This window comes from Drosophila eugracilis, unplaced genomic scaffold (genome assembly GCF_018153835.1).
Source record: "Drosophila eugracilis isolate 14026-0451.02 unplaced genomic scaffold, ASM1815383v1 contig_2147, whole genome shotgun sequence".
Classification (NCBI taxonomy): Eukaryota; Metazoa; Arthropoda; class Insecta; order Diptera; family Drosophilidae; genus Drosophila; species Drosophila eugracilis.
Window position 1 is genome coordinate 1,845,466 of NW_024573030.1, and position 19,914 is coordinate 1,865,379.

General features: G+C 37.0%; 1 protein-coding gene and 1 long non-coding RNA gene across 14 annotated transcripts in view; one reads left to right on the top strand and one right to left on the bottom strand.

Annotated features, from left to right (window-relative positions):
• LOC108104383 (neurobeachin) overlaps positions 1-19,914 on the top strand; it is a 189,684-nt gene that overhangs the window by 12,604 nt on the left and 157,166 nt on the right. The window lies entirely within an intron of this gene.
• The window catches only part of LOC108110282, a 45,122-nt gene that overhangs the window by 1,095 nt on the left and 24,113 nt on the right, over positions 1-19,914 (bottom strand). The window lies entirely within an intron of this gene.

The following is a 19,914-nucleotide window of genomic DNA, read 5'->3' on the forward strand; positions in this document are numbered from 1 at the left end:
AGAGAGAGATAGAGATAGGGATAGGGATAGGGATGGGGACTTTCCCCTTTAAAAAAGGGATAACCAAAAAGGGATTTTGGTGGCGCAAAAACATAACTAATTTGTTTGGCAAAAACAAAATCAAATGTAAGTGCGCGCTGCTACAGCCTCCTCGCTTATGGCACACAAAGTATATAAATTAATTCACTAGATCCCTGGCTTATTCCGAGGATTACGATAGATAAATTGTGGCGGCATTACAAGCCAGTCACTGAAGTTCGAGTAGAAATATGCTAAAAACAATTTGTCAGGAAAAGGTAGCCAAAAAAAGAGGGGGAAAACAAGAAAAAGGGAAAACAAATGTGAAACTATTAATGGACAACTTTTTGGAAATGACTTTTTTTGTGGGGGGGTATTAGGAGTAAGGAAATGTTATATCACATTTTGGGCAAAACGATAAGCTCAGTTTGGTGATAGACATTTTTATATAAATATTTTAAGCAAATAAAATCATTAATTTACCCTGCTTGTTATTTACAAAGACCTTAAATTTCATTGAAATTAATTCAATTATTTGTTTATTGAACATTTTTTTTTTACGATCTGTTTTACTTTATCTTAATCAAAGCTTTCACTAGGTTTGATAGCCCGGCAAATATTTGCTTTGACTGACTCTTGACCAGCTTCCCTGCAGTGTCACAGTTGAAGTCAACCGAATTTGAGCTCTCTCTTTCTCTCTAACTATCTATCCCTCTGTGCGTTCTAATAATATCAAAATAAACCGGACAGAAAGTCGTTCTATGGCAACCCGCCGTGTGTTCGTGCTCTGATGGCCGAAAATGCAACTACACTGGGGGAAAAAAAGTGTGTTTATAAACATTTCTAGTGAAGAAATCAAGAAAATATATAAAATTTTAAGAATTTTACAAACTTAAAGTGAAATTTTAGGACTTAAATTGGATTTTTATGACTTAAATTTGACTCAGAACTTCTTTTCAAAAACAATTTCTTTCTCTGCATGGTTAAAAGCTAACTGACACACACACACACACCGACTGGGGCTTATGTACATTCCTTGACAATCAATATATCCGCTGCATGTGCACATCCGTTTGTCAGGACACAACGGCAACATTGGTGGTTCGTCAGGTGTAGGAAGGAGTAGCAAAATTCAGGAGCAAACGGGACATGGACAAAGGAAAGGTGTGCTACTGCTACTGGTGGTGCTGTTCAGGCCAGGTTCATTGTTTGTTGGCCATGTCCGACCAACCTGTCATTTGACCATACCAACCGATGTGTCCTTTTTGTCTATCAGCATTCGCCTCGCGGGCCAGCTATACTCCTCGACTTGCCACTACTCCTGCTGCTGTTGCTGCTCCTCCTGCTGCTGCTCCTCTTCCTGCTGCTGCTGCTGCTTCCTCCTCCTCCTCCTCCTCCTCCTCCTGCTCCTCCTCCTCTGTTGACCCAACATTGTTGCCATGTTTTGTGGTTGCAAATGGTTGAAAGGAATGGCAAAATAAATAACCAATTTCAATATTCCAACAGCGATGAGTGCGTGAGGCGATATTTTTTTTGAATTTTTTGAATAAATTTAAATAGTTTAATATCTAAGAGTTAAGTTTCCAACTTGCAGTGTGATTTTTCATTGGGTTTTCCCTTTTCCTAACCCTTAAATTTAATGAGTCCTTACTTTGTCGGAGCTACTTAAATTCTTATCACTTTTCAAAACATGTTTTTCTTATAGATCTTAGCTCTTGGAAACTCATTAAAAACTCTACAAAAACAGCGCGTTGTGTTTTGGTTTACAACCAACCATGATTATCTAGAAGGAAAAACCTTTTTAACGCTTTTCATTTAATTGCTATGCCGGCTAGATGATGCATTTCAGTTGCCATAGAGTTTTCTTCTTTTTTGGAAAACTATTTATTCAGGTTGGGTGGGTGTTAGTTGGTGGGTTGTGTGTTATAGTTAATCCTTTCTGGCCAACTTATTTACGCCTGGATCAGGACCCTTTGTACCCTTTTGCCAGTTAGTTGCCTCAACGCCTGTCCATTGTTGTGGTTTTAACTCTAATGGCTGGCCACTCCCCATGTTTGTTTCTCTGTCTATGTCTCTTTTTTTTTTTTTTTTATGTTGTTTACTCAGCTGTGTGTGTGTGTGTGTGAGGGTGTGTGTGTTTTTGTGTGGCACGTGTAAAAAACAAAGTGTTGCATTTAAATGGCTTTCAACGTTGCAAATAGTTTGTAGATGCCATCCATGGGTTTTTGAGCATTAAATTCCAAACTGTTTGCTAATTTAATTATTATTATTAATTGTATTAAATCATTTTTTGGGGTGGGCGGGGGGTGAGGCCAGCCATTGTGCGTAGGTGTGACTGCCACTGCCAACTCACAAAGTTGCAACGAAAATATTTGTTTCGCTAAAAGTTTGCAACATCATCATCATCATCATGATTATCAGCTTTCCCACCGCCCTTCAACAATGTTAATTACAAACTTTCGAGTTGGACACAGAACTAAAACAAATTACATGAGCATGAGCGTCGACTGCCAAAAAAAGGGGGGTGATGTTAAGCAGCTATGGGGGAGGGTGTAAAAAGAAAGGGGGGGTGGTGGGGCAGTGTTAAACTGACAGCAACAGCAGCTGTTTGTCGGCGAAAAGGTTGCCAGTAAGAAATAACTAGAAAAATTGTATACATTTTTATATAAGGAGCATGGGAAAGTTTTCTCTGATGTTGAAGTCTTAAATACCCTTGTTAAAAGGTGGCTATGAAAAAAAAAGAATATTTTTTTATTTTACATTAAAAATTAAGTAGCAGAAAAGTTCTTAATTAAAACTGAAAGAATAAACTTAGCTGGAAGTGGCATAAAATGGTTGTTAATTTAAGTTATTTTAAGTAACAGAAATGGAAGCAACATTTTTCCACTTTAAAAATTCTTAAAAAAATTCTTTTCTAATATTAAATTAAATATCAAAATATTAATTTAACACTTGTGAACTTTAACTTGCCTAAAAATACTTTTAAAAATTCATAATTATATATTAAACTTCTCTAAAAAATCAAAAAATAAAATATAAAATATTTAAAAACCAATGGAAAAATCTAAACTAACTTCACCACCTACTGTAAAATCTAATAAAATTATTCTGGACAGGTAATATTTTCACAAAACTTCACTCTTTGGCAAAAGTTCTTGTTATGTTTTACTGTACTTTACTCGTATTTAGGCAATAGTTCTTCTATTAATTATTAATTACCCGCCAAAGTCTGTTGAAGATGTCCGCTAACTGTTGGAAAACTTTCATGGAAAATTGTTGCATAGTTGCTGTTGCTGTTGGTGTTGCTTTTCCTGTTGCTGTTACTGGTTACTGTTTTTCCCCAACCCTACATTTGGATCCTTCGTCCTTTCAACATAGTTTTAAGTGGTGCATGTGTTGGCCATTGTTGCCTGTTTGCCCGTCATAGTAGTAGTAGTACTTGTTGTTGTTGTCGTCTAGAGTTTGCCAATTATGTGCCTAAGTAGTTGCTGCTCTGGTAATCATGTTCGACACGCCCTCATTGCCTTAACTTTGGTTGTTATTGTTACTATATCTATATATATATATATATCTATCTATATATGTATATATCTCTGAGACCGACTTGATAATTGATCTAATTGATGAATTGCAGAGGCTTGTGGATTGTTTATTGCTGTTAGAGATCGGAGGTTGGTGTTTGTTTTGGGTTATTACACAGAGTAAGTAGAGTAAATGATGGTAACTAGAGTAAATGATAGTAACTAGAGTAAATGGTAGTAACTAGAAAGAGAATAACTTTAGTTATTAGTTAGTAAAGGCGTTGTTAGATCAGAAATGCCTTGGAGTTTTGGTAAGTTACTGGAACTTACAGAGAGGTTAATGGGTTATGCAGATGCCAGTTAATAAAGGGTGGCCCATGTAGCGTTTGCTTTTTGAAATATCCATAATTTAGACTTTGGCATTTCGATTGTCATTGTTAATGAGTCAGATATTTAGTAGAAGGTTTGCAGTTTACGAAATGGTTAAGTTTACGCTTGAAGCGATTTAATAAAGCAAATTTTTCGTGGGCCACCCTTTACGTTAAATACACGGTGGCCCATATAGCGTTTGCTTTTTGAAATATCTATAATTTTGACTTTGATATTTCGAATGTCATTGTCAATGTGTCAGATATTAAGTAGAAGGTTTGCGGTTTACGAAATGGTAAAGTTTAAGCTCGAAGAAAATTGAGAAATATTCATATTTTTATAGTAATTTTAAAAAGCAAATCTTTCGTGGGCCACCTTATAAAAAAAGTGGTTTCCCTACAGATTTATGACTCCTAATCTACACATGACACAATATCTACGAGTATATACTATATATGGTCTGTTTTCATGTGATTTTTATAGATGACCTTTTTATACAAAAGCTTTCAGATTTTCATAATTGTGGGGGGAGGGGGGTGGAAAATGACAAATCCGTGACTGAACTCTGTTGCGCAACTTTAACCCACAATGCAAGAGATAAATATATTTGTTGTTGTTGGTTTACCCAAGGATGCGATGATGTCCTCTATTCTTCATCCTTCTCTCTCTCTTTCTCTCTCTCTCTCTCTCTGTCTCGTTTCGCTGCTCAACTTTGTGGGCTTGGGCTTGTTTATTTGCTCTATATGCTTTGTTCCTTGCTTTTTCTGCTTTGGCGCACTTAAAAAGCAATTTACTCTAATTACATTAAGTAGAAACAGCGGCCAACTTGTGCGTGTGTCAATAAACAAACGGCGAAAGTACTCAAATATATATATATGTATATACTTTTCCTCTGGAAAAGGAAAAAATATTCCGAGGAAGGGCGGGGGGCGGGTGAAAAAATATTGCGCTTTTAGACCATAATTACCTGAGAAGTTTTTGCCTTCTCTTGGAGTTGGTAGACTCTTCCCCGGTCACTTCCGTTTTGCCTTTTGTCCCTCCGGGAATCTGTCGTTTCCTTCTTGAGTTTTTCTTCTTTTTTTTTTTCTTCTCTTTTTCCACCCGCACACCCCACCGCTCGCTCTTCTTCATTATTACGCATTATTATTACCGGGCCGCCGCATCTTTTTCCTTTTGTTGTTTGGTTTTTCTTTTGTTTTCAGTAAATAAATCAGCGTTGCCCAAGAAACTTTTTCACACACAGCAAGAAAAAAAAAGAAGAAGAAGATATATATATATAAAAATGGAGAATAAGAATCTGGTGGAAAGATCTCCCGGGTACTTTGACTTTGTCTTGGCATTTCCGTTGTTGTGTCGCCTCTTCTCGCATTGATTGGTTAATTATAATGAGCTTAGCCACCAGGAATATGGCCAGAGATAAAGATACCGAGATGGCCAAACAGTCAAGTGGACAAAGGAGAAGCTTCGAAGGAGACTTTCAACATTTAAAGAGATGGCATATGGAAATTATATTAAGGTCACAAGTCACAACGAGAATGTCCTTAGAGAAAAAAAGGGAAAAAGCAGTCAGTATAGTTGGCAAGATGATTCGAGAAATTTTAATCCAAATTTAAAAAGTAATACATCGTTCAACTCGATATTAAAATTCCAAGAAAACTGCATTCAAGGTTAAAAAAGCATCATTTTGGTTATTTTTTTGGTGATTTGATGATGTTGCCCCTTAGCAAAAATGCGAATTTGGGTTTAGCCTCATTTCCCCCCTAAAACGATAGTAATTTCTTCATAACTAAGCCTATAATAATCCAATCATAGAATGTCATATCTTGCTGAGTTTGTTTTTGAATTCCTCATCGAACTGTATTCACAGTTTAAAATGTCAAAATTTTGTAATTTTTTTGCAAATTTTAATGGTGTTACCCCTTATGGAAAGTGCGAAATTCGGTTTCTTCCTTTTTCCTCTTTCGAGTTTCAGTATTATTCCCATAACTAAGCCAATAGTAACCCGAATCTGGAATGCTATATCTCGTTGAATTCTTTATTAAATTTCTAACAAAACTGCATTCACAGCTAAAATTGTTAATTTTTATCCATTTTTCTCAAAAAAAAACGATGTTACCCCTTACCGAAAATTCGAAACTTGATTTCTCCTCATTTCCCCCCAAAGTGGTTGTATTATTCCCATAACTAAGCCAATATTGGTCCAAATATGGAAAGGAATACCTCGTTGAACTCGTAATTAAAATTCCAAGAAAACTGTATCCCAGGTTAAAAAAGTCAAATGTTGTCTTTTTTTCGCTAAATTTGATGATGTTCCCCCTTACGAAAAAAGTGAAAATTTGCAGATTTATGAATTTCTCACAAGTCAGCAGGCATTGGTATGGGTAGAAAGCTGAGATCGTCAGCTTTTAAAATCAGTCAGTTTTTCAACTATTGAATAATTATTAGTCAAGTTAGGATCTAAAAACCCACAGAAAATATCTTATTTTTGCAAAAAATTCTGATTGCATTTTACAACCAAAAATAAGCAGTATTTTTTCCATGACAATAGCATATATAGGGGCCAATTTTGAATGCCATATATCCCCGAACTCGCAATTAAAATTCTAAAAAACTGCTTTCATACCTAAAAAAGTAAATTTTTGTCAATTTTTCTCAAAAATAGATGATGATATTGAAAAATCAAAAATTGGTTAATCCCATTTTTCCCTTTATATCTTTTATATATCATTTATAGTTAAAATCATTCAAGTAAGGAATGAACTAATCGTTAGTTTTAGTCTTTAGCTGCACAAAACAGTCGATCTTTCAGCTGTACGTCTTCTTTTGACAAAGTTAGGGGTATAAATTCCTAATAAGAGTATAAATCCCAGCACCTTAAAGCGTTTTTATAGTTGCGCTACGCACTGTAAGTTGCAGCATTTGTTGGGCTTGCGGATTTTATTTGATTTTCAGAGAAAATTGTCAAATGGCAAGGCAAAAAAAAAAAAGAAGCTGGGGAGGGGTATGAAAAGTGGGTGTGTGGATTGAAAAGAAAACTGGCAAATAAATCAAATGAAATTTGTGTGACATTTTCCATCTCACTCCCAGTGTGTGTAAGTGTGTGTGTGTGTGTGTGTTTTTAGTATGTCTATCTCTTTCGCTCTACCCACAAGTCATGTAAGCAAGCTGAAAAACAATGTCCGTATTTATTTAACGTTATTTTCTGTTGTCAAATAAAATACAATGAAAGCTAATTCAATGCGTCACTTTACTTCCCCCAGATTTTCTCTGTTTTCTTGGTTTTTTTTTTTTTCTTCTTTTTTTTTTTTCTGTCTGTAGGAGAGTTTAATGTTTGTGTACGATTTTCCTCTCTGCAAGAAAATTATCCCTAACAACCAAGAAAAACACAAAAGGCAAGGCTCCACCCCCCCCTCGTCTGACTCTCTCTCTCTCTAAGCATTTTGACCTCAAAGCACAGCAAAATGTATTACAAATTCAATTATCAAATATGTTTTAGGCGCTCTTGGTGGCTTCCAGTTACCAAGCTCAGAAAAAGAAAATACTTTTCATTGGAATATGTGTGTGTGTGTGTGTGTGTGTGTGTGGGTGCTGCTGCTGAGTCAAGAGTATTTTCCTCGAGGCGAAAACATTCGGAAATGGCAGGAAAAATTTGAAAGCATCACCAAATTACATCCTGTTGTTTATTTGAGTTTTTAGCATTGTTTTCTTTTACTTAAGCTTAAAACAATACAACATTTTATATTATTGCATGTTGTTGTCTTCAAAAAGAAGGAAAATATTTGGATAATTAAAAAGAGATTATATTTTTGAGTTTGTTTTTTATGAATACTTCGAAAAGGGGGTTTCGTTTTCAATATATTAGTTTGTCAAGAAAGTCTTGCGGTATAAAATTGGTTAAAATAATGCGATTCAAGCGCCGTTTTGTTCGATGACGCTTTCCCAACGAGATGCCAACTTCATAATGCCCCTCTCATAGAAGCTCGCTTCCCTATTGGCAAAAAACTAGGAGCTTGGCGCATCTTCGACCACCTCTACACCAGAACGAAAACGTTGATACCATCGTTGAGTGGTGGAAATGGAAACTGTATCGGGTCCATAAACTGCACAAATTTTATTGGCGGCTTGAGATGCATTTTTGCCTTTATCGTAGTAGTACAGTAAAATATGCCGTATTTTCTCTTTATTTTGCTTCATGATTGCCACGCTATAACCTTACGAACGACTTAAAAGAAAAGACAATCAATCAAACACGTGTTAGCGCGTGAAATGAGCTTTCCAAAAAGGTATAGTATGACCTGATGCGACGACAAGAACAAGAACTACGCCCTTTCAGCGCCAACTAGCCAAAATACCGCAAGACTTTTTTGACAACCTAATATAAGAAAAAGCAAAGGAAAAACAAGGCATTTTAAGTATATTTTAAGGCAGTTTAATTAATGCTAAACTTACTTACTTACTTAACCTAAAGATTTAAGTTTTTATTTTTATCCCTAATCTCTCATAATCTCAAAGAAAATTGACTTGCAATCTAATCATTCCTAGGAAAATTTGTAAAATGCAATATAAATGAATGTTCAGCCAGAAATCATCTTAAATATTCAGTTCGCCAACCATTTCCAATACTATTATAGCTCAGTGGATGCAATCAGCTTTGAATTTCCTATCCCACTATGAGAATTTTCCCCAGCCACCCCCCTTCCAGCTTTCCCATCCCCCTTTTTGGCAGCAGATAAGCGACATTGAATGGGTCATACGAGAGTTGGCTGCGATATTTCAATCTCATAATGCCAACATCGCAGGCAAATGATAATGACTTTGCGGGTGGGGGCTGTTGGGGGGAAAAATACTGTGGATGAGCTGGGAAAACTTTCCCTTTTTCCGTTCCCTTTTTCAGTTTTTTTTCTTTTTCCACCCCCCTCCCTTCCTTTTTGCTCCTTTCCAGCTTATGCAAATCAAAGTGTTGTGCAATTTTAATGAGCTGCTGCCTCTCCTGCTGCTTTTTACATTTCATCCAAGAAAAACTTGAAAATGAGATAGGGGAGGAAAAAGTGTGGCGTAAAGCGTAGTTCTTCTTTACAGCCACACAACCACACACGCATGCAGACTCGCCTTGGAATATGCAACGAAATTATTAAGAAAAAAACGTAAGAAAGTTGGGAAAGGAAAGCTCAACGATTGGCTTGGCTTAGCTCCCTTTTTCAAAATGTAACATACTGAAAAAGAAAAACCCTAGATCTATATATAGGTATAAAAAAAAAACAAGAAAAGCGGAAAAAAAAGAAAGAAAAACAAACCGAAACAATGAATTGAAGGGGAGAAAACTTCAGAGAGGATATATTTTTGATGGCAAATCGAAGGCAAGGCAAGGCAAGGCAAGACAAGTCAAGTGGGCAAGAAGGCTCTACTACCTTATCATACTAACCCTCCCTTTTTTCGGCTATAATGTGGGCGTGGCAAGTTAAGGAGTGCAAGTGTGTGTATGCGAGTGTAGGGATGCCAGGCAAGCGATTTGCATATAAATGATTACGGAAATAAAAAAGGAAGTTGAAAATAGACAGAACTTTCGGCGGCAAGAGGGTTGGCGAAGGCGAGGGATAAGGCACTGGGAGAAATTTTAAGGGGCTTAAAGAATATATTTTAAGGCAAATAAATTAATTTTTAAATTTTTTATATTTTTTATATTTTAAATAATAGCTTTTTGGTCAATATTTTGTATTTTCTTCAGCAATTTTTATAGTTTTTGTTTGTTTTTTATAATCAACTTAAAACTTACATTTTTAGGATTATTTTTTCATTAAGGCATATATATTTAAGTACATTTTTTTTTAATATTTAATATAAATATATTTCTTAACAAATAAAGTTTCTTTTAGTTTTTTTTGCCACTGACCTGACTTGTCGTTGGGAATGTTTTTTTGGGGGGCTTCCATGGCCCCAACTTGCCAAGTAAGATGTCATTGCTGGGCACTAAAAATGAAGGAAAAAGGCAAAAGGGGGCCGAAATCGTTGCGGAAATAATGGTGTAAAAGAGGAAGGACGACCGAGAAAAGGAGCTGCTGGTGGTATACCAAAGAGAAGGGCAAGGAGGTAGGGCAAGAAGGGCAGGGAGGGCAGGCAGGGCAGGGAGGAGCTGGAACGCATTTCGCTTACATTTTTGCCACATTTCTGCCAAAATATTTGTTGCAATGCAGCCAAGAATAAAAAATGCAAAAAAAAAAAGAAATAAAATTAAAAAAGAGCAGAAAAAAAATAGAGAAATTTTGGAGAAAAACCAGGAAGAAAATATATAGAGAGAGAGAGAGAGAATCCCGGAGATGGAGAGCTCTTTGGCTTAGTTGGACGACTGCCCGCTGCCGGCATAAGTATGCTCGGAAAATACTTTGGCATCTGCATGAAATGCAACGCAAACGCAAACCCAACCCAACCCAACCAAACCAAATAAAATTTAAATTTCTTTTTTTTTTTGTTTGTTTTTGGCCAAAATGGAAATTACTGAAAGGCAAATTCAAGTCTTAAATAAAGCAGAAAATTCGCTTTGCTTTGCTTCTTTAATTTGAGAATTAAAGTGAAATTTAAAGTGAAAAAATGATCAAGTTTTAGGTTTCATCACAAGTTTTTGGAACAAAAAGCTTAGAAATAATAACAAAATTTAGTTTAATTTTGTGTTTTATTTTTAAGTCAATTTTCGGGCAATAATTAAATATTTTACTTAAAAAATCTTACTAAAAAAACCAAAATTTCTTTCTTAATTTAAACAACTTTTCATAATTTCTTTCCCTGTCAATAATTTTGTCAAAAATATTTAAAAAAAAATAAAAAAATAAACCCATTTAATCTTAAGCAATTTGTTTTTCAAATTCGTTGCGTAAGTTTCGTATGCAAAGAAGGAGCAGATTTAGTACTGGCCCAAAAATAAATCATACGCCTCGTGTTCGGCTTTGATTTACTTACCTTTTCCGGCCATCTATCCATCCCTACTCCTCCTCCTGCCTGCTTCACCTCCTCTTTATCCCATTCCCTTCCCCCATATTCATCTCCATCTCCATCTCCATCTCCATCTCCATCTCCATCTCCATCTCCATCTCCTTCTCATCTTCGTAATCCTCCTATGAGCTAAACAAAAGCGTAACAAAATAGGCAAAGGACAACAAAATGCAGACGTAGACGTAGAAGGCGGTGGTGGAGAAAGGCGTAGAAAGCGTAGCAAAAGCAAAACAAAGACATGAAATGACATTGATGAACGATGCCCAAAATGATAGATTGATGGATTGATAGATGAAGCCACGTGGCTGTGGGTGTAGGTGTAAGGATGTATGTGTGTGTGTGTGTGTGATTGAATGGAATGACTGAGCCAATCTCTATTTGCCTTCCATGTATCCCCCTCTCTCTCTCTCTGCTACTTCTCGCACAAACTTCTTGAATTGATAATGAGCAGAGCTACGTCTCGCCTTAATTAATTTTTGCACCACGCCCACTAATTAAACTTTTCTTTGCGAAATAGAACGAGAGGCCGAGTGTACGATAGCGACAAAGACAGAGAACGCTAGAGAGAGCGAGAGGTGGCAAACTTTGAAAACTTTAACTAATTTCAAATGTGCCCTATACACTAAGAAAAAATATAGTTTTCGATGTATTATGGTGATAAATTATATCGAAAAATGTGTAAAAGGCTGAAACTTTCCTTGAAAAGTCTGCAGTTCTTGGAAAAAACTTAAAACTTAAATCTTTCTTTAAATTTTCCAAAAAATGTGTAAACTTTTACAGAAAATTTGATATTTTTTCAGAAAATTTGATCAAATCAAATATTTCTTATAATATTCTGCACATATTTCCTTCAAGTGTAGTGTATGAGTAGAAGGTGACGATTGACTAACTGACGTATTGCTGGAAACAACAGCATCCAACTGGCCTCCGACCGGGCAAAAGTTTTAATTACCAAGCAACAAGAAGGAGTAACAGCAGGACGACGACTTCAACGACGACCAGGATTGAGAATGAGTGTGAAGCCACTGTTTCTGGTTCTCCTGCCACAGCTCGAGTCTTTCAATTACAGTGGACTGAACCAGGCCCGAGGGCGGCTGGCGAGAAACAGAAGGCCATCAAACCGATGGAAAGACCGGACTTTCGGACTCTGGAAGCCACAGAACCAGACGAAGCCCACTTGTTTTCAATGTGGCCGAAAAACTTATTGCGCCACCGCACCACCGCTCCACCATTGCTCCCTCAGGAGTCTCTGAGTCATCCACAAAGGTGCAACACACCCACAAAAGTAAAAAAAAAAAAAAATGAAAATACAATAAGGAAAGAAAAAAAAACAACAAAAAAAAAAAACGAACCGGAAAAGGCGAGAAAAACAAAGTTTATTTGAGTCGAGTTGCGGTTGCAGTGGCTGGCAAGGACTTTGAGGTTATCCTGGAACAGGAAATAAATGAACAAAGAAACGAAATGAGTTAGAGAGCACCTAAGGAAAAGCTGGGCCAAAGGAGGAAAACCAAGTGTGAAAGCTAACATTTGCTCAGGACATCTCTTACTTAAATGGAAATTATACGAAAATTATACAAAAATTCTATAATAAGAGGTGAAAATAAGAAGATTAAGACAAGCTAAATAGTGGAGTTAAACTAAGTTTAAATTGTAAGAAGAAAGTTGCCTACCTAAAAGTATGCTATAAATAATTTTCAAGTCCAAAATTCCTTTGGAAAAAATACTTTCAGGAACATTTCCCAAATATACCAAGTTTTCTGGCACTTTTATAATATATTTATATCATATACTATTTCCCACATATATACCCTTGCTACCCTTTTGTGTCAGATTTATAGCCCACTGCCAAGTTGCTTTTTGAGGGGGTGTTGGAAAGAGCCTGCTGCTAGCCTGCTGCTAGCCTTCTGCCAAAGTCCAAAGTTATTTGCCAAGCTCAAGGCAAGCGCATGAATTCAAAATGAAGCCAAAACTGCTGCCGACCCCCCCCAAAAATTTTCCATTTTCCTCACATTTTCCCCCAGTAGCATCAGCAGGCAGAAGCTCAAAAACTCACTACTATTCCTCGGGCTGTGCAACATTTTTATTTGCGCTAAATTAGCCAGCGACCAAAAAAAAGCAGAAGAAGATGCTGTTCCAAAATTCAATATCCACGGGCGGTCGTGGGTTAAGAGTACGGTTCCGAAGGTTCGCTGAATCATAAGCTTCACTGCCCACTTCAACCCACCAACCCACTCCTTAAAACACACTCACATACCAATAGGTGCGCAGACTTCTGTCTCTGAAGAACGAAAAAAACGAAAAAATAAAATAAAAACGAAGGCAACTGTTTCGAAAAGTTTTCTCGGCCGAAAAGTCGAGACAGCAAATTGGAAATTTTATGCCATAGTTTCGACACCCCCAGCCCAACCTTTCGATTCTTTATTCTACTTTTTTTTTCTTCTTTTTTTTCTTCTTTTTTTTAAGGATATAGATATATATATTTTTTTATTTGTTGCCTCTCATAAAACAGACTACGTGATGGGAGGCCAGAGTCCAGAGTTTCGTGCCAGCGGGGGTGGCTTTGGGGTTTGGGTTTTCAGATGCATTTTGAGAATGATTAAGGGTGGTGCTTGCATGGGCATTATCCACTTAGGCAATTGCACAAAAACCGGAAGTCGGAATCCGTAGTTGATCAGCTCAAGTATAGCACTTTATTTTAGAGGCTTCAGGATTATGAAAAATAAGCATAATTGGTTGGGAAAAGAAAAGAAATTTTATATATTTTTCTTGTAATGCAAGAAAAGGCTTTCAATTTTAAAAGAATTTTGAAACCTGCCTTGCCCTAAGACTTTCTAATTAATTTTTAAAGCTTTCTTTTAGCCAACTCACTTATTTCTGTGACGGTTTTTCTACATCTTGAAATGTAATCCAAATTTGAAATATTCAGCCATCAATTGTTTCCACCTTTCTTTTGGTCCTTTTTAACAAGAGAAGTTTCTCAATTTTATAATTTTTTTTGGTACTTTTTTCATGTCTTTTTGGGGATCTTTAAGTTGGTGGGGTCAAAAAGTTTGGCTTGATTTGAGGCTTGCTGGATTATGGATTATTTATTCATTCATAAATTATTTAAAATGCCTTCAATCCTTGAAAGCAAAAAGAAAAAAAAAAAGGTTTCGGATTCGCTTAAAGTTTGTCAAAAGTTTCAGGGGATAAAACGAAACGAAACGAAACGAGAAGAAAGAAAACAAGAACAAGATGTGCTTCCAGCTGTGGAGAGTTACATAACCTGTTGCTAAAATATTTAAAATGTCGCACAAAGGTGGAATCTCTTGCATATAGTACGTGTAACTATATATGAGTATGTGTGTGAAGGTCCTTAAATATTCCATGGCATTTGCCAGGGTTTTATATTTATGAGTAACTAGGGGGATGAGAACCAGAAGTCATTAGGCAGCACCAGCAGTAGCAGCATCAACTCCTTGGTGTATATTTACCAGCAGCAACTTCCATCTTGTTTTTATTGTTGCTTGTTCCTTGTTGTGCGTTGTGTTGCACAAGGACTTTGATGTCCTAGTCCGGTCTAGTTTTTAAATAATAAATTGCTTTCTGAAGCTGTGTTCCTGTGTTGCTCGCCTCTCTTGTTGTTTAACTTCTTCCCATGTCACCAGCCATCCCAGCCATTCCAAACAACCCTTTCACAACCTTCTTCTGCAGGCCATAAAATTTCATTAAGAATTTAAATCAAGTTTGACCTCTGGTCTCCATCTCCATCTCGCATCTCTCTCTTCTCGCTTCATCGGCCAGGTGTTGGTGTAAAGTTTGTTGTTGTTTTGGTTAGAATTTTATTTTGGTCAGATTTGGGTTTATTATGGCCTTCCTTTTTGCCTACGATACTCTTGTTAGCCAAATGCTTTCATTCACAAGTAGTTGTCTCAGATTTCTGCCCTTTGGGGGGGTGTGATCCTTAAAGTTTCATCATTAATTTGATGTTAGGTTGGCTTTTAGGGCTCCGAAAACATAATAAATGTTGGAAATATAAAATCCTATGAGGAATTCACTTTTAATTATTATAAAAAGCTAACTTTTTAGTCTGATTAGGAGCGTTTCTTTCACCCCAACAACATTTCTAGTTTATTTTCTGCATAAATGGCAAACTTTTTAGTTTTTTTTAAGCTTAGTCACTGGTAACTTTTTGCATTACATAATATTTTAAAATAACCATCGATAACTTTGCGCTGTAAACAAGCCACAAAGCAGCAACATTCCCAAACGACCAACCAACCGACCAACCAATATATAATCCCTTTTTACGAATTCACATTTACGTGTACGTTTGGCTAATTGAGTGACTCTACATGAAGCTCTGAGGCTAACTTTTGTTGCCCAACTTTTCTCTGCGTCTTTCTGTGGGTGTATAAGTGAGTATAAGTGTGTGTGTGTTTATTGTTATGCAACATAAAGTGAAGTAAAAAAAAGTTTGGTAGCTCTGTAATTGAAAATATGTTTGCATGGAAGGCGACTCAATTCATTCAATGAACGAAACCATCCTTGGGTTACCCAGCCAAAAGCAAGCCAAAACCAAACTAAAACCCATTTCCATTTCCATTTTCAACTTTCCACCATCTTTGCCAACTCATTTGAAGCCCTGCAGCATGGCAATTGCTTGTAGAGGAGCATGGTTGGTTATATTGAACATTCTGAAATTCAAGAGAGGAATGAGAAACGCTGTTTCATGGGCGTAAAGAGAAAAGGGATAGGGATGGATGGCTTGGCGATAGCCAAAGGCGGCGCTACGGCAATAACAGCCGCAGCAATGCTAGAAACGGATGTTGTAAACTAACTGCAGATCGTTCTATGCACTGCGGGAAAATTAAGTGAAATTTATCAACAAAAAATGTCAATAAAAACAAAAATTAGAAAACTTAAAAACCAAATTTAAGTAAAGATCTTTTGTTAATCCAAAACTTTTCTTTAAAACAATGTAATAAATAGTTCTCAAAGAAGTGTAGTTGTTATTTTTCTTAGTGTACGACGCTCCCTCTTTACATTCAACCATGCATATGACAAAAGTTATGATGGCATGCAGCGTGGCCGAAAGGAACTTGAAGAGGCATCGGAGGCTCCTGGAGCTTGGTCAAAAACAAAACTTTGATTTGCACTCAAATGTGAACCCAACTCTTAAACCCTCAATTGTTCAAAAGCTGAACCACCTCTACTTCTACTCCCCCTTACCCAACCTCCTACCACCAAACGTTTTGTTCAGCTGTAGAGGAGGAAGTTCTATTTGCGCTTTGTGGTTAGTTAGCTATGCGTACAGTGCTTCCCAAACCTTGTGGCGGAAGGAAGTGTGGTAGGGCGGGGGCTTCGACAGCGAGGGGTTTGTGCGAAAAAGGAATCGCCAGCTCCCTCCCCTCGCTTGCATACATACAAAATGCACAAACTTTATGAAAAATCTAAAGCAATGCAGGAAGTGAAGATAGGGACAGGCAATGCAAAAGCGAGGGGAAAAGTCGAGGAAAAATTTTCTCGTTAAATTTTTTTACCAGAACGTACGGAGGGGGTTATTTCAGCTGCTGCAGCTTTGAACCAACAATTTGTAGGGATTTCGTTCTGGATTAAGTGTTGGCCCAAAAGTTTCCAATTTTATCTATATTTTTTTTTTTTTATCTATCTTTTTCCCATTTTTTTTTAACTGCATTATGTTCTCGATTAAGAGATATGAAGTGAGAGAGAGGGAGCGAGAGAGAGATGAAAAATCTGAAACGGAAATTCGATGGTAAAATATTTAAAATTTGTTTGCCTTTGGGGCCCAGTTAAGAAGATTAGTGAACAAGATAGACTAGTGGTTATCAAGCAAGTAGTTCTCAGCTAAAGCTAAAGCTGAGCCTTAATCGAAAACTGTGACTTATCAATTTCCTGGGGTTTCCCCATAAAAGTTGTAAAACTTTCATAAAGTCAGCAAAGGTTTTTCTTTCTTTATTTTTGTTACGAACTTTATGTGTAGTAACTGAAACTTGTTGGGAATGTAAAGAAGACATGTGTTTTAAGCACACATTTAAGCTTACAGAAGGATCTTAACATAAAACTGCTACTAATTGCCAGCAAACATTTTACTCTCTTAATCTGATTATATTCGCAAAGCAAATAGTTTAAGTCCACAGAAGACCTTAAAACCAATAAAAAAAAAAGTACATAAAATTAATATTTGCCATTCTCTCTTTCTCTTTTTAGGTAAGTCCTTCTGGGAATGGAGTACGATGCCAACTGCATTTACCAACACCACTGGCAGAGCCCTAATTTACCCTGTGAGACCTTGACATGGCTTTATTGGTATGGGCTGACCCTTTTTCCTGCCTTTTTTTTTTTGGTTCGGAGGAGGCAATTTTATCAGCTGACAAATGATTGAACACACTGTGAGGCTAAAAGTGCACGAAGGTGAAAGAGAAAATGGGGAATCGAAATAAATCTACTTGGCAAAGGTGGCTTGTATGAGCCCTTAAAAGTATGCTATCATAATTATGAAAGTTACCAAAAATCATGAGCCCTTAAAAGTATGCTATCATAATTATGAAAGTTACCAAAAATTATGTTTTCTAATTATAAGTAGCTGGCGTAATTTCTCCCCTATTCCTTTTGTTTTTCACTATTTTTTTTGCTTCTTCCTTTATCCCCGTATTCTGCTTTCAACGTCTACGGCAATCAGTGTGCGAGAATTTCGAGTGGCAACGTGTTAAACAATACAGGCAGTTCTGAAGAGGTGGAGAAAGTGTAACGAAATGAAATTCGCAACAAGAGCAGAAAAAAAAGTAACAAAAAAAAAGGTAACACTCACACACACACACGCACACACAGGGAGACAGGAAAAAGTGAAATTAGTCATTTGTAGCGAACAGTTTTTAAGGAAGCCGGAGAAAGGGGGCGTAAGGTGCAAAAAAAAAAAAAAGGAAGAAATAAAGAAAATTGGGTGGTGCCCAAGTGGGCTGGGAGGCGTGGTCGGACACGGCTGTTGCACATTCTCATCGCATGCAATTTGCGCTGGAACTTTGCCCTCCTTTCGAGCATTGTGTTTGCCATTGAACACGCACACTGAATGCCACTGTAAGTGTATGTGTAAGGTTCTCTCTATATATATACATATGTATGTGTGCGTTTGTGTATAAAACCATTGTTCACAGACACACATACACACTCACTCACTCACCCACCTACATACAGACACCTCGAAATCCTGTAAATGGGCTCACGGGCAGCATTGTTGCTGTAATTGTTGCAATTGAGCGTAGTTCAGAACAATAGTCACTCACACTAGGGCATTTCTTAGCCACACACACACCCACACACCCACACACCCACACACCCACACACATATATATAAATTCGTATATATATAGATATATATGCATATCGAGCTCACAATGTGTCACGCAGGCCTTCAGCTATGTTTTTTTCTTGCTAGTTTTTTGCTAGTTTTTTTTTTGTGTTTTGTCCTAGCAATTTCAGGCCATTCAAAATGGGTCCAATTGTATGTGCCCGCTTGTGTGCCTGATAAATTATGGAATTGTTATCCATAAGTGTTGGAAAATAGGTTTTTATTCAAGTTAAGGAACTGTATTTGGCGAAAGGGAATACGTATTTAGTTTAGTGTTACCTGGAAAATGAGTTTAGAGTATGTCAGAATCATCTTGAAAGACAGCGAAACTGTATTGGAAAGTTGATTTCAGTTTAAGAAGAACATGAACCTCAATCACCATACATAAATAAGTTATAATATTAAGCTGATCTGATTGATTTATTATCAACTCACTAACTTGATATCTGAAAACAATATTAGAGACGATTTTTCCATCGCTTTCCATCTAATATGCATCTTTGACAAATCTTCTGGCATTTACCATATTCCCATTTCCCTTTCGAGTGTCTGGTCTTAGCAAGAAAAATGTCAATTTCCTTGAGAAAATGCTTCTCTAGATCTTTTTTTTTTTACATTCAACATGCAACTTGGGTGGCGAAAATTGTGGAAATAGCGTGAAAAGTTGGGTGGGGGAGAGGGTAGTAGAGGATAACATACAAGCAAAACATAATTTACACGCCAATATCATGTCGTTTCACACTCGTGTGCATGTGTGTGTGTTTGTGCCATCTAACTTGCTTACACATCTACACTTACAAAACACAAATACAAGCATCAGACATTCAAACACACACTCAAGCCAGCCAACCAGCCACTCACACACATAAAAATGAGGTCAATAACAGGTAGATTATCAAATAACTATTACACATTTCGTGTTGTACGAGACATGAAGCCGACGACGACGATGAAGGCGACAGCAATAACGTACAGGATGTGAATGCGGTTTAAGGCACTGAAAGAAAATTTAAAATAGATTGGAGAAAGAGAAAAAAGATTTACTAGAAGTTTGAAAGTTAACAAATGAAGAAGTCCAAAAGTTGCTGTTAAATATCATTTCATACTTTCAAAATCTAAACATGAAACTAACAATTTGAAAACCTTTTTCCCCCCACTATTTTCTCACTGTGTAAGTGTAGTTGCTCGTTGCTCGTTGCTCGTGATGCTGCATTGAAAACATATTGCCTTCATGGCGCACACATCCATCCACAGCTTGTGGCAAACGCTCAAGACTTCATAAGTTGGCTTCGTTCGCTCATCTCTTGTTTCGCCATCACCGCATCTCTCTGATATTTTAACACCACCAAACCATCCTCCCCTTTTTGGCACCTACTCCTCTTACCATCACCCACTTTTGCTTTCCTTGGCATTTTAGGCAAGTAGCCTGAGCTCATGTGGTTAGCAATCAACGCCTATATGGCTATGCCTTATGCACTATCAACTTTACCACCACATAAGACCACCGCCCCGCCCCCCTCGCCTCCCACAAAACCAATTCCAATTTCAATCCCCATCAGCCATGCGTGAAGGTCAATTTATCGCCTAATGACGTTGAACAATGACAAGGGATTCCCAGATTGTAGAAACTGTGGAAACGTAGCGAACATTTAGTTTGATTTATCTGTTTGGAAA